The following is a 15,229-nucleotide window of genomic DNA, read 5'->3' on the forward strand; positions in this document are numbered from 1 at the left end:
GGCATAATGCTCCAAGGCCTGTGGCATTGCTCTTCATAAACTTAAATTAATCAACAAAACGCAGCGGTGATTGAGAGCAACACATAAGGCCGAATGCCGACTGCAAGGTCTGATCGCGACAGATTTTTCTGCGGTCCAGTAGACCTTCAGCTCCCTTGGCGCTCTCATGGGCCCGCACAGCGTGCTTCCACTCGCGGCGCGCCTGTTACGAGATCAGCGGGAGGATCGAAATGTTCGCTTAAGGTTCTAAAAGTTCTAGCTCATGTTCTCTGTCCTGTGCGCTGCTGTGCGTAGACGATGTTCGCTAGTTTGTCCAGAACGGAAACTGGAAGCACTAAATGCCTAAATTGTCCGTGTGTTGTGCGAATGTCAGTGCACGTTAAAGGACCCACGATTGCCGAAAATGGTATGGAGTCCTCCACTACGGTGTCTCCGATAGCTCAGGTTTAGCTTTCAGACATTAAACGCTGTATACCGCAGCATTTAACTTTTTTGTAATGGGTTTGCACAGGTACCTTCTGCTACTCGCTCAGTTTTGGAGAGCTACGTACGTCGGGACAAAATAAAATTTTTGTTTTCTTCCCTTTGCTCTTTGAGCTTCTCAAGCTCTTCTGGGACCCTAATTAACTTCAGGTCTCCATCATTACCTTTCTTCCAGTTGACACAGAGGTTACTTCAAGAAATTGCTAATTTTGGTCTTGTTTTTTGCGCGTAGTTTCGTGCGTAAAGTAGAATGATTTCGCGCTGACAGTACTCCGTTTGAAAAATATGCAGGGTGTTTCACGTAACTTGAACCAAGGATTTAAAAAAAGCGGTACACCGCAGCCAGCTGAAACCAACGATGCATTGTTCGCCATCATGTGGCGCTCCTCAGAATATTTTGTATTGCGCTTAATTAATTAACTAAGATGAATTATGCAATTTTTCATATATTCACTTTAGTGCCAAGACCATTACGTTAGGTTGTAGAGCAGGTTTATAAACAACGAATACAGTTTATTGTAGCATCGTATCTCCTACGGGGTCCTTTTTTCCGGCATCTAAAGAAAGCCCGCGAAATATGAAAAGATACCACGTGACTACGCTCGTGCGCTACCAAATTGCAACGCTCTCAACGGCGTTTTCGAGCAAACTGAGCATGGAAACTGAGTGTGCCCGCTGGCCGTGGCGAAGTGAACGGCCGCCGCTCTTAGCAGCGGCTTGACAGTGCGTCAGCACTTTCCGCAGCGGCGCGGCGGCCGTAATAAAATCAATAACTCTTTTTTTTTTCAGCTGCGAGTGAACCAATATTTTTCTCGCCGCTGCATGTATGTTCTCGGGTGCGAAAGATGTAAACCATGCCTCAAAGTGCAATCCTCAAAAGCGCATACTATCGCCCCCGTCAGAGCGTTTGTACTACCTTCATAATTAGTTAAGTTGGGATCGCCGTGTGGAATGTTGCCTTAACAATCGCGTCGATGCATCAGTGAAACGTGGATAAAATGCCGAAAACGCATGTTACTGCTTCACACGTGCACGTGTTGTTGTCACAGTAACCACGCCAACACATTTTGTCCCATAAAACGCACGAGCTACAGCTATATTTTATGTTTTTTACAGTTCCCTTCCCCAATTAGTCCGGCATGCATAACTGAGGTGAAGCCAGCTTTACATTTTTTAAAGGAACACCCTTGCCTGCACTGGCGGGTATTTTGACCATATGCACCCGCCCCTAAAATGCTAGGTTGCAGACGGGTGCAGGACGGGTGCACGAGTAACAGAAACTCCTATTTTGTCGGGTGCGAGGGTGTGTTTGTCAGTATGTTCCCTTTAAAGGTGTGAAATTTTTTACAGTGCAGGTGTGAATGCAAAGAGCCGCATGCCACAGGCAGCGCTTCTGCAAACTACTCTCGCCTACTTAACGGAGGAATATAGGCAGCACAACCATATCTTCACCGATGGTTCAACTACTAAAGAAACCTCTTCATGTGGCCTTTATGTGCCCTCAACAGGCCATGCTCTTTCTTACCGGCTGCAGCGGAGGACATCCTCTACACTGTAAAAAATAAAACACCTCTAAAGGAGTTTCCAGGTGTCTATAACTCGCACCCTTGCACCCGGCCCAGAAGGGTGTTTTGTGATTTCAATACACCTTTAACGTGGGGTGTTTCATGAAAGAACCAACCCGAAAATGATACAACTTGACCCAAAGGTGTTGAGGTGTATCACACGCTATTACCACCGAGCCACAGGAGTTTTATGCTTCTTACACCCCTACACCCTTCAGGAAAAAGCATGCAATGGGTTCATAATTTGTTCCCACTTTTATTACTTTTCTTAAGCGTTCTTTAAATTTACCATTATAATGCCTACGTATTGCAATATACCTGTATTACTGGAGCTCTTCATAGCAGTAAACAGGCTGTATGCACCTAAGAAAAACGTTTATTGACAAAACTCACAAAACTGCAGAAATGTTGAATGTTTTTATTAGAACAAAACACATCCATAAAACAATGCACAAGATGCTTCTCTAATGAATTCCTCACTGCCATCCAAAGAACTTAAAATTTTAAGGTACAACAGCCCCATACTTGCTGTTATTGGGTTTATGGTGCTGCAAGAATAAGGTTTCATTGCACTTACTCTACCTCCTAATTTTTCAGAGCAAACAGAATGAAAAATTCATGCCTGTGCAGCCTTCTATACCAGCCTGAAGAAGGCTTGGACTGTGACGCTAACTCCCAGGAAAAACCAAAAAAGCAAACTTAAGGCAGCTTATGCTGAACGCCCATATTCCTGACATTATGGCAGTTGTGGAGTGAGCCGCAGTGGTAAGCCTGCTGAGTAGTCATCCTCCCTCGACGAACAGGTTCTCAGTCACCTCAGGATTGTCTTCGGTGAACAGCATACATGGTGTGAGTCTGCATTTCAGACAAAAACAGTAAAATATTTCATATCAGTTTACACTGCTCAATGGTCCTTATAAATGCCAACATATTGCTCACTAACAATGTGTTTTATAATACATGCTAACGCTAACAGAAAGAAGAAAATCTGTCCAAGTGGCAAGCAGGCGCCAGCTGTTATTTTTTGAACCATTCCAAAGAGTCCACTGTGGTTTAGAAAAAATAGCTCTAAACGGCACTATATAAACAATGTTTTAGCTAAAAAGCTAGATGTTATGAAATGGAATGAAGGTGGTCAGGCCATGCAATTAATTCTGCACGCACTGCTACAAGCTAGTGCAAACCACTGGCCTGCCTGGCGGGTAAACTGATTATAAAAGGCACAAAACACCATGACAACAAAGGCGAAAATAGAGCACTTCAAAATGCTTTACAATAAACCGAACGACAAGTAATGTGCAACATTCACTGTAACAGAAAGCACAGTATCTGATCAAAGTCAGCAATACGACCCCTTCTATGAGTGGTCGGCTGCAACTAACGCAAAGCATGCATTCATTATTACACCAAGCAAGTGACATCTTGAAGGGCAGGCAACAGTGCTAAGTTAACATATCTCCCATGTCCGCAGCCAGTAAACTCAAAAATCCATCAAGAAAAATTTGCACAAGGCCACTAAACTACTACAAGAAAAGGAGCTCGGCCAGTTGGTGCATGAATCTTTGCAAAACCACGCAGGATAACCGGACACAGACAGGACAGGTGCAGCGATAACTTCGGAATTCATTGTTTAGTTTGCAATGAATACAGGAACCATCATCCAAAATACAAAGAAGGAAAGTCATGGAATCGTCATTTTGTCAAATCTGTCGTGATTATTTATCCAGGTAGTTGATTTCTTTTTCGTTAAAGTTAGTGATGATGTGCTTAAACAGGTTGAACAATTCTTATGTACTATGCACGTCTCTTACATTTCCTCAGAATTTTACATTGTCGAAAGTGTGATATACACTCACAGTCCGATACGTGTCTTGGTAGCTTGCTACCATATCCTTTCTCAGTATTCCGACATGTTGCATTAGATAAATGTTAACATGCTGGCCTTATTTCCCAACACAGGACACTCCGCGTGACGGAGGGATCTTGTAAACTAAGCCACTGTCGCATGCCATGAATTTGTCTCTGTGCTTCGTCTTATGCTGGGCTGTTTTTGAAGCACCTTTGCTAGGAGCATTGCATACTACGTTCAGCTACTTTCTGTGAAAAAGCAAATGAAGCCACTGCAAAGAACTTCCACAAGCTGCAAACGAACGTCAAGCCAACAACTTGACCAAACTAGGGCTGGTTGTGAAAAAGAGTTAGGGCCTATGCCTGAATGCCTTCTTTATGGCAACAACGCAATGATAACTGGCCTTTCAGAGCAATTGTCTCTGAACAAGGATCGTGGCAGCAACCCTTAGGGCAGTATCTGCAAGAATTGCTCTCCTTGCTCACCGTGGAAGACCTTTTCCTGGTAAAGAAGCCAGAAGTGTCCGCATTCCTCTTGAACAGCCGTCTAGAAGGAGTGTCTTCTCATTGTCATCAAGGACTAACATTACACGCTGCCACATACCACCTTGCTTGAGACGGTAAGAGAAGGCATTGATTCAATGGGAGCAGCACGATTCCAGAACCAATGCAGAATTAATGCTGATAGATTCCTCGAGCTGCTAACCATCTATTATTTTAGTTTAATTATCTGCACATACAGTGGCAAGGATTATGCACCAGTTCCTGCGTTGCACTAATTCTCATTGTCCTGCTAGCCTGTCAAGATAGCCAACTATTGAAAAGCTTTGCATGACACCAATTTGATAATGACCTTCGAATTCTTGGACGACTTCCAAGTAATCCACAAGCTTCATAAACAAGGGCAATACAACGGCATTGTTCACATATTCAAGACCTTCTCCGAAGTCCTTGCTGGAGGTACAGCTTCTCGATCTATGGCTGCACATCAGAGAGGCCCATATGTGCTGGTGTTATGTTCCACAGTCGAAAAAAAGACTGTTGCTACTGGCACACTAAAAAATGTCTCAAACAGATTGTGTACTGACTGTCGGCAGGAAAGCGTTGAGGCCCAACTAACATAGTTACCTGAAGCTAGTTTCCCGGATGACCTCGTCTGCAGCCTTCGCTTGAAGATAATGAAAGAAATTTGCTGATCCACCCCAACGAGGCTTCAGAAAGAGGAATGGAAGTTAGCTGTGACGGCATATGTGCATGGTATCAGCCACGCGCAAGAGAAAGTGGTCAGGCGAGCTGGTGTGAACTTACTAAACAAGGTGCCTAAGTCACTGTCGCATGCTGCGGATTTGACAGCCTTCTTTTATACCAGGCTGTCTTTGAAGCACCCTAGCTGGTTGTGTTGCATACTAAGTTCACACCAGCCTGCCTGACCACTTTCTTTAGTGCGTGGCTGATACCATGCACCTATGACCTTAATCACCGTGTTGCCCACCACCCTACTGGCTTCCACGTACTCCTCTAGCTCCCTGCACACCATGTGGGCCTGGGTGAGAAGCTGCTGCCTCGTTGCGTGGTTCCTTACCGCGTCTTCTCTTCAGGCAACTGAGCAATGTGACCTATGAAATCACGTCCCTGCACTCCCGCACTCTTCTCCCGGCCCCCTCCACAAAGCTCGTGCACGTCACCTGTCTTAAGCCCTACCATTCACACCACCTTAGGGCGCCCAGGGGCTGTGCTTCCTTCCGCGAGGCGGAGGGGGTAGTGCTACAGTGCAAGTCGCAAGGCGAAGAGGACGTTGTTTTGACACTGGGCAGTTGATGACATCAGAGACGCTGCAGCTAGCGCTCGGGGTGACTTGGTTTGGGGTGCCTTCTGAGTGCAACCTGTCGCGCCTGCTGCTGAGCTAAACCACATAATAATATGCTATGGCAGCTACGTTCCGTTCTTTCTGAAGCCTTTTAGAGGTAGATAGGCAAATTTCTTTAAACTGAAGCCAAGGCTGCAGATGAGGTCATCTGGGAAATCAGCTTCAGGTAGCCATGTCAGGTGGGCCTCAAGGCATTCTTGCTGACGGTCAATACACGAGCTATTAGGATATTTTGCAGTGCGCCAGTAGCAACAGCCTTTTTTTCGACCCTGGGAAGTAACGCCAGCACATATGGGTCTCTACAAAGTACAGCCATAGATCGGGAAGCTGTACCTCCAGTGGCATTTCTTTGGTCAGCTCAAAGTTAGCAAGAACTTCCGAGAAGGTCTTGAAGATGTCAACAATGACTTTGTGTTACCCTTGGTAATGAAGCTTGTGGATTACTAAGAAGTCGTCCACAAATCGGAAGGTCGTTATCAAACTTGTGCCATGCACAGCTTTTTAATAGTTGGCTATTCTGACAGGCTAGCAGCACAATGAGAATTAGTGCAATGCTGGAACTGGTGCATACTCCCTGCCACTGTATGCACACATCATTAAACTTTACATAGGTAGAACGGAAGTAGATGGTTAGCAACTCGAGGAATCTATCCGCATTAATACTGCACAGGTTCTGGAATTGTACTGTTCCCATTGAATTAATACCTTCTCTTATCGTCTCAAACAAGGCAGCATTTAGCAGCGTGCAATGTAAGTCCTTGATCAGAATGAGATGACAATTCTTCTGTACAGCTGTTCGAGAGGAATGGGGATACTTCTGGCTTCTTTACCAGGAAGAGATCTCCCACGGTGAACAAGGAGAGCAATTCTTACTGCCCTAAGGGTTGCTGCCTTGATCCTTGTTCAGCGACAATTACTCCGAAAGGTCAGTTATTGTTGCGTGTTTTTGCAATAGCGAAGGCATTCAAGCATAGGCCATCACTTTTCTTCATAGCCAGCACTAATTTTGACAAGTTGTTGGCTTGACACAAGTTTTTAGGTTTCGTTCTTCACTGTTTGGCGCTTGACCTTCTTTTGCAGCTTGCGGAAGTTCTTTGCGATGGCTTCATTTGCTTTTTTGCAGAAAGTAGCTGAACGTAGTATGCAACGCGCCCAGCAAAGGTGCTTCAAAAACAGCCCAACACAAGATGAAGCACCGAAACAAATTCACAGCATGCGACTGTGGCTTAGTTTACGAGATCCCTCTCTCATGCGGAGCGTCGTATGTTGGGAAATAAGGTCAGCGTGTCAACATTTGTCTAATAGAACAAGTCGGCAATACTGAGACAGGATATAGTAGCAAACTAGCAAGACATGTGCCGAACTGTGAGTGCACTCCACACTTTCGATGATGTAAAATTCTTAGGAAATATAATTAACAGCTCATGCCGAGATATAAGAGACGTGCATGACACATAAGAATTGTTTAACCTATGGAAGCACATCATCACTAACACCAACGAAAAAAGCAATTGAATATCTGGATAAATAATCCCGACAGATGTGACCAAATGATGATTCCATGACTTCCCTTCTTTTGTATTTTGGATGATATTTCCTGTTTATAGTGAGCAAAGCAATAAATTCCTCAATTGTTAGTCAGCGCAGTACCTGTGTCTTCCTGTCAGTGCCCTGTTACCCTGCACGCTGCTTTGCCTAGACTAATATACTATCACACATTAAGAGATGAAGTCTACATCTGGAAAAAGACCACAAGGGGTTCCAAGCTGTTTCTTTTCTGGTTCGCGTTCCCTTTCTTGGAGGCATACATGCACTACGTAGTGAACAAAAGTACAAAGTAGATAAATAGAATTGATCATCTTGCAAATATCACTACTGTAAAATGGTGTTAAGAAATGGCCACAATCATCCTTAGGACAGATCTGCATTTCATATGTCACTACATATGAAACATGAAACTACTAAGTAGCCAGGTGAATGAATACATTTTTCCCAGAAATTTACCAAAGGTACACACAGTGATACCATTCCAGTGGATCAGTTGAGTATGCTGCTCAGGAGCAGCAATATTCATATGGGGTGAACGCTAGCAGCATAAAATATTGGCAACGCAATACAAGTTTGCATACAAGATGCGAAATAAATGGCATGATATGGAACCATTCCAATTATGCAAGCAGAAAAAATTGCATTCAACCTACACTGCAATATTAATCGAGCTACAAAAATAATATAAAGGCTTCTTCAAATCAGCGCACAGTTGGCATTTATACGCCATTGGGTCCTTCCATGCCAATGTTCCAGGCTTAGCACTGAATCTTCGATTTCTTTACAAAAATTCATGGCTTATTGCATTACTTAGGCAAACATTATCCCAGCTTGTTTTAGGCGGAGTAATTTTTTCCCGTCGTGGCCGCCATCTCATGTTTGAAAGTGATAGCCAAACGTAACCTTGCAAAAAAATTTGTAAAAAGAAACATTCTTACGCAGGACTATGAAGTTTCTGTTATATAAATTAAACGTATTACATATCCAATGCAGTAAATTGAACTTATTTTGTTTTGAATAAAACGTGTAATAAGTACAAAATATAAAAATTTGAAATCTTTTATCAAATTTTATGTTCTCACAGTAGTTATTCTATTTTCTAAGCTGTCGAGAAGGCAAAGGCGATAAAAATGTTTGAGAGAGCAAAACACGTAACGCAAGCCAGCGAAAGCATTCTAAAGTCGAGAAAATTTGCTTTTTGTGATTTTCAGTAGTCTACTACATAATGAGGTGATCTTAATTAAATTATGAAAGATAGAAATTTAAACAGTACTATTTAATGGCATTTATTTGGAGTTCTTTTTTTGTTTTAAGCGAGAAAACAACCTTAAAAGTTGAGTCCCTGCGTTCAACATCGACACTGCTCAGTGCTTCCTTTTCACTCCAGCACACTTTGCCACCAGCTGTAAATTACACAAAACCAGCACTCCGCTGCCCGAATACAATGGTGTGCTGGTCTTCGATGCCACCAGCTTCAGTAATAAAGAAACCTGCTGAAGGATAGATTTACAAAAAGTAAAAATGAAGTGGCCACATGGCTCTCGTTCCTCGACACAAACAGTACTCAGCCGGGAAGCACTTTAACGGCATTGGTGGAAGTGTGAGGCCCCCTGCAGCAACAGAAAGCATTCAGAGGCCATAGAAAGGTCAAATACTGATCCTCTATAAGCTGTTTACATGGGCAGAGAAAACCATTGAGAGTGTCGTAGCCCTCTGGGTGCTCCAACAAATGATTCAAGAAAATAAAGGTGAACTGACTAGGCAGTTTACAAAAGTGCTACCATTAAAAGGAATACGCATTTTTCACCACATCAAGCCTTTATTTTTCTCTCAATGGTGCATGCTGGACTTAAGTCATGCTCAAGTTTAAACTGACAAAATTTGAGCGAATATGCCAGCAGACTTCTCAAAACCAAAATATGAGGAGCATCCACATAGAGCACCGTGCAGCAAAGCTTTGTGTCTTCTTGATGCCGGCTCTAGCATGCACCGCAGTGTCGAGCAAGCAGCCAGCAATGCTGGGGTTGAAGGTAGAGACTCAAATTGCGAAATTATTTTCTCGCCTAAAACGAAAATTGCTCCAATTAAAATATTAGAAATGTCACAGCCATTAGAAAGTAAATGAGGCCAACCTCACTGTGCAACTGGTGGCTGAATATGCCTCAAAAATAGAATTTTTTTCAGCTGACTGACATGCCTCGCGTTTTTTTCATCTCTGAAACACTTTTATTCCATCCTTTGCCTTTTGGATAACCCAGAAAAATGGTTTAAATGACTTATGAGAACATAAATTGGATAAAAAATATCAATTTCCAATATTTTGTACCTTCTTTCATGTTTTATACACGAGTCCAATTTATTGGATATGAAAGCACATCCTTTATTTACATGAAAAAGTTTCAGTCATGCGTAAAGCGTTTATTTTTAACATGTTTTTTTGCAAGACTTAGCTTTGCTATTGCTTGTAAACATAGGATGGTGGCCACGACATGAAACTTCTTTTTCTTTGCCAAGAACATGCTGGAAAAATCTTTGTCATGGTAATAAAATAAGCCATGATTTTTTCGTTTCTTTAAGAAATCAAGTGCAGTCGAGTGCAGAAGTCTGGATAAGGTGGCGTGGAATCACCTTATTCAGTATTGCACAGCAACAAAATACACAGCCTACTTATCACAAGGCATATAGCAGCTTCCATATAGGTCAATATATTGGCTGGACTTTAAGAGGCTTCTGTAACACTAGAAAAATTACAATTGCAAGTTACAAAGACGACACCAATCTGAATCTTTACATTGTACAGATGTATAACCCTGACACTGAGAACTCCCACTCCCCTACTTCGATGGTGGCATTGTTCCTGCCAGTCTACCTAATATAGTCCCCGCAATATCATAATGAGTCGAGCATTTTGCCTTCTGTAGACGTGAGCAGCAAAGGAGACTTAATGCTGGTGATAACAAACATAAGCATCCGAAGAGTTTGGTAAGCTTGCAAAATTTAAGCTTGTTCGGTTCCAAAAAGACGCAATAGCAATCTGAATGGTCATTCATTCAAACCATGCGAATGCAATTGGTAAAATGGCTTCACAATGTAAAAAGTTACTTTCTTGAACTAGTCGGTACATGTTCGTCAGCATGAAGGGCACAGCATGGCAGTAATGGGATGAAAGAACTAGACAGACTCGGCGCTGACTGACGATCTAAAGATCGCCACAAAATAAACAAGTGAAAAAAGGGCACAACCAACATTTTTTTTGCAACAGTTTGCCTGCTTGCAAAACATGTGGCACTGCATTAAAGATTGTCTGCAAAGGGCAAAAATGCTGGCGAATAAAAACAAAAAAAAGTGTTTAAAAATGTAGAAAAACCATTACTCTGCCGTCTAAACTGCTGAGGTAGCCTAGTTCTTTGCATGTGAGCACAGCAGTAGGTGTTCTGATGCATTTGTCTTGCTCCTGACGGATCAAACGCATCAACAAATCTCCCGCGTGTGCTGGTCCTTATGTAAGTGTACAGTATGGTTGGCTGAAAGCACAGGCGCAGTTTACACACGACTGCCAATATATGACCATATTGCTTTCGGGAGGTGGTTTTAAGGAGCTCTTGTGTTCGCTCAGACAGTCGTTTAGGCATCTCCTGTTTGACTGATACAGCCCGTTCCGCGGGATAGCTCACTTCTGTGCGCCACATTTTTGGGGCACTTGTACATAAGAGAATTCTTGGTTCTTTTCGCATTCTGCAGGTGCCAACCCTTCACAGTTGACACTCTTGCAGAGACGTTGCAATTTGCTTCGAGCTGAGAATACTACTCGCGCACCGGCCCTAGCTCCTATTCTTTTCAAGTTGTGAGACACGTGTGAGACGAGATTGTTGTTGATGCGTTTGATCCATCAGGAGCAAGACAAGTGTGTCAGCAAACATTCTGTTGTGCTCACACGAAAAGAACAATACTTGGGGGCAGCTTTCTGTGGCTATGCAGTGGAAGCTATGAGGGCAAGGCTTTTACAAGCGTGCCTCTTATCACACCGTCACGAGGGACAGAGATAGGTGTTTAAGCTGGCGGTGCGTGCTCGTACCTTCCACTGCATAGCCACAGAAAGCTGTCCCAGACTATAGGCTACCTTAGCAGTTTAGAAGGCAGAATAGTGATTTTTTCAACATTTTTTATTCTTTTGTTTTTATTCGCGAATGTTTGTTTTGCTTTATGTAGTCAATCTTTGATGCAGTGATACGTGTCGGTAGTGCTCGTTTTTCATCTATTTATTGCCCATGCTCTGCGCAGTTGAAATAATTGTGATGCCAGCTACTGCTACCTCAAAAAAAAAAAGAACAGTGGGGTTATGAGCCACACAGTTAGCTATTCTGCTTTGACATAGACCGGACTGGCATAAGTGACTGTACAGGAAATAGAAGATGTATTAAATCCAAAAAGCCATTCAGCTTGCTCTTGCCTACATCTGTAAGTGTGCTCTTGGTGCCAGATGTCTCACAAACTAACCCTCTAGGCTTTCTATGCCACCGTTATCAATGGCATTTAGTTGATTCTAGCTGCAGCTAACTAACTTGAATGCTGATGCTACATTAAGGGTCTAGGTTTTTTTTTAATTATCACTCTTGATTGTCTAAGTATTCAAACCTGCTTCTGCATTGGGCTTCTGACTGGCTTATTTAAATGAGTGTACCTGCATTATATTTGTCATACTGAGACCCTTACATATGCCCACATATATTTAGTTACAAAAGCAGGTCTTAAAGTGAGTAGGGGTTCTGTTTTAGCACAGGATTTTATTTTGAAGCACTTTTTGTAACAACCCATTTTCCATTATCAACAACTGATAATGACAATGTTTAGAAATTCCCAACTTCATGACACACAAATAAAGATGCACCAAGAAGCTCTAGTTTTTGTCCTAATCCCATTCACATCATACAAAACAAACCCATCCACACATTTGGCACTTCATTTGCCGTCTCTTGGAATCCACTCCGTTGGTCCTCAAGTGTAACGGAGAGGATTCCAAGAGAAGGCAAACGTAGCAGTGGGCGGCAGGAAGTTAGGTGGGTGGATGAGGTGAAGACATTATGCGGTAGCACACTTTTTATCACCAAATGCTAGTGCCAAGTTCGCAGGGATATGGTAGCCGCAGCTGGCAAAGGCGGTCCTTTGCCCTGCAGTGGGTGTAATCAGGATGATGATGATGATGAGAAAACTACGTTCAACAACACTCAAACTGGTTTGCAATAACCCTATGCTGACAACGAACTAGCAAGGATGTACAAATAAATGAGGGCATGGTAAGGCTATGTACCCTGTTTCATGAAGCAGCTTGATGAAGGAAAGAAGGGAAAATGGCCCAAAAGAGAACCAAGCATACAACATAAAAAGAAGCTTGCAGCAAGAACTAAAACGCACCTTTGCTTCCATACTGCTCATGAATATTGCCCAGCGGCAACAAGGTGCAAGCTGCGGCTGTGGACTCCCATGTGGATGTAGATGTTTCCCCCTGCAGACATCCATTTAATACCATCACGATTACAGACCGCCAAAATTCAGAAATTAGGTCACTATGGCCAAACAATGAAGCTTTTAAGAACTTGAAAAAGCAAGCTAAATATACCTAGCTGGCACAGCACAGGATTCTTTTATCTGGATGACGTTGTAAAAACAATTGAAAACCAAAATAGATAGCAGCGTCAACAAATTTATGCAAAAACCTGGTCTGATGCAAAAACGACCAGCGGTCAGCGCCTGCAGCACACAAAATTGAAAGCTTATCTCAGACGTCCCGCTGACGCAACGCATTTTACGCAGATATACAGTATAGACCTTACGCACGGGCGGAAAAATTACCATGTGCAGATAAACCGTAGGACAACGAATTTGAGAAAATAGCGTTAAACGGCTTTAAATTTGACAGAACACACATACTAGAGCTCTTAAGTAGCATGAGGCAGTACTTTGCAACATTCGTTCCGTCAGAACAAAAACAGCTCCGAGTAGAATGATTCTCGGCGAACTCTGTTCAGTGCTGCTTCTCTTCCTGGATACACGGAAAGAGCTGCCTGTCTGCAGATCTCGGCACTTTGGTAATAGAAGCGGCAAGCCTTGAGGCCGCTCTTCCGTAAAATATGCTTTGAATAATGCAAACCAGCATGCATGAAGGCATAGGATTGCTTACCATTCGAGGCAGGTGCGTAGCCGTGCCGAGCTGAAGTACGTCTCCAAACCACCGCAACGCTCGTGTTTTTCATTAACGCCGACTTCAGGACAACGTTTCTACATTACAAATGCATTGTGGTGCATAAACACGCTCACATTATAACTTCGCCCTTGCTTCCTGATATCAAACCTTTAAAACGTGAGCGAGCGTCGGCCTTTCTGCCAATCTACAACAAAGAAACGCATTCGGCAGAGCCTCCTAAGGCTGCTTCTGTTCCGATACGTGAGATACGAGTACATGGACAGCAGTGAACGAACCTACGCACTACTCCAGTTATATATGCACAAAAAACACTTCAGTTCAATGCGGTACCTCGGAAAATGCGGTTGAAAACGCAGTTCACGTCAACCACTGAAGCCCGCACACCACGACGCCGCGGCCACACCACGTGACACACAACAGGCGGGAACATGCAGGAAAGAAAGAACGGCGGGAATAAATCAACAAAGTCCCGAAGGTACCGATGGCCGCCTAGCGGCGGAAATGCAGTTTCAGTTTCAGTTTTGAATTCAGTTTATTGGGCTTTTTACACTGCGTACGTAAGCTAGAATGTATTTGCAGCACCGGAACAGCATACGCAACGATTGCCAACAGTTACCAGCTACGGAAAATGCGAAGTGATTAAATTAGATATATTTCTTCGGATTCAAAAGTTACCATGAATTGGCCCCCTTGCCGTTTTTTTCTTTTACGTTCACTCCAGCGGCTGCAATTCGGTAGTGGCAAAATATATATTACAAAAAGTGTAGCCTATATCGTCGTCGAAAGTGGAGGAAGCATGAAATGTATGGCAGGCAGGTCGGAGCACATTTTAGGACGGCGGCCTCACCGTCAAGCGACACCTTCGAAGCGCCGCACAGGGATGGTGCCAGGGCATTCGTGGTGAGGTAGCTCAGAGAGGTAGAAGATGGGCGGGAGGGCGCTAGGTTATGATCGATAGGCATAATGCCCCTAGGCCTGTGGAATTGCTCTTCATAAAATTAAATTAATCAACAAAACGCAGCGGTGATTGAGAGGAACACAGAAGGCCGAAAGCGTACTGCAAGGTCTGATCGCGACAGATGTTTCTGCGGTCAAGTAGACCTTCGGCTCCCTTGGCGCTCTCATGGGCCCGCACAGCGTGCTTCTACTCGCGGCGCGCCTGTTACAAGATCAGCGGGAGGATGGAAATGTTCGCTTAAGGTTCTAAAAGTTCTAGCTCATGTTCTATGTCCTGTGCGCTGCTGTGCGTAGACGATGTTCGCTAGTTTGTCCAGAACGGAAACCGGAAGCACTAAATGCCTAAATTGTCCGTGTGTTGTGCGAATGTCAGTGCTCGTTAAAGGACCCACGATTGCCGAAAATAGTATGTAGTCCTCCACTACGGTGTCTCCGATAGCTCAGGTTTAGCTTTCAGACATTAAACGCCGTATACCACAGCATTTTTTTGTAATGGGTTTGCACAGGTACCTACTGCTACTCGTTCAGTTTTTGTTCTCCTCCCTTTGATCTTTGAGCTTCTCAAGCTCTTCTGGGAACCTAATTAACTTCAGGTCTCCATAGTTACCTTTCTTCCAGTTGACACAGAGGTTGCTTCAAGAAATTGCTAATTTGGGTCTTGTTGTTTGTGCGTAGTTTCGTGTGTAACGTAGAATGATGTCGCGTAGACAGTACTCCGTTTGAAACATATACAGGATGTTTCACGTAACTTGAACCAAG

The 15,229-nt window shown here is 43.5% G+C and overlaps 1 long non-coding RNA gene across 1 annotated transcript; it reads right to left on the reverse strand.

Annotated features, from left to right (window-relative positions):
* Positions 1–2,566: 2,566 nt before the first annotated feature.
* On the reverse strand, positions 2,567–13,898 carry LOC149337560 (uncharacterized). The gene is made up of 3 exons (XR_016284637.1): positions 13,490–13,898; positions 12,724–12,814; positions 2,567–2,903 (listed from the first exon to the last, which is right to left on the reverse strand). It is a non-coding gene; the product is annotated as an uncharacterized LOC149337560 (long non-coding RNA).
* Between the last annotated feature and the right edge of the window lie 1,331 nt (positions 13,899–15,229).

The sequence above is a fragment of the Amblyomma mixtum genome, chromosome 7, assembly GCF_055824585.1.
Source record: "Amblyomma mixtum isolate Tamu chromosome 7, ASM5582458v1, whole genome shotgun sequence".
NCBI classification, from domain to species: Eukaryota; Metazoa; Arthropoda; class Arachnida; order Ixodida; family Ixodidae; genus Amblyomma; species Amblyomma mixtum.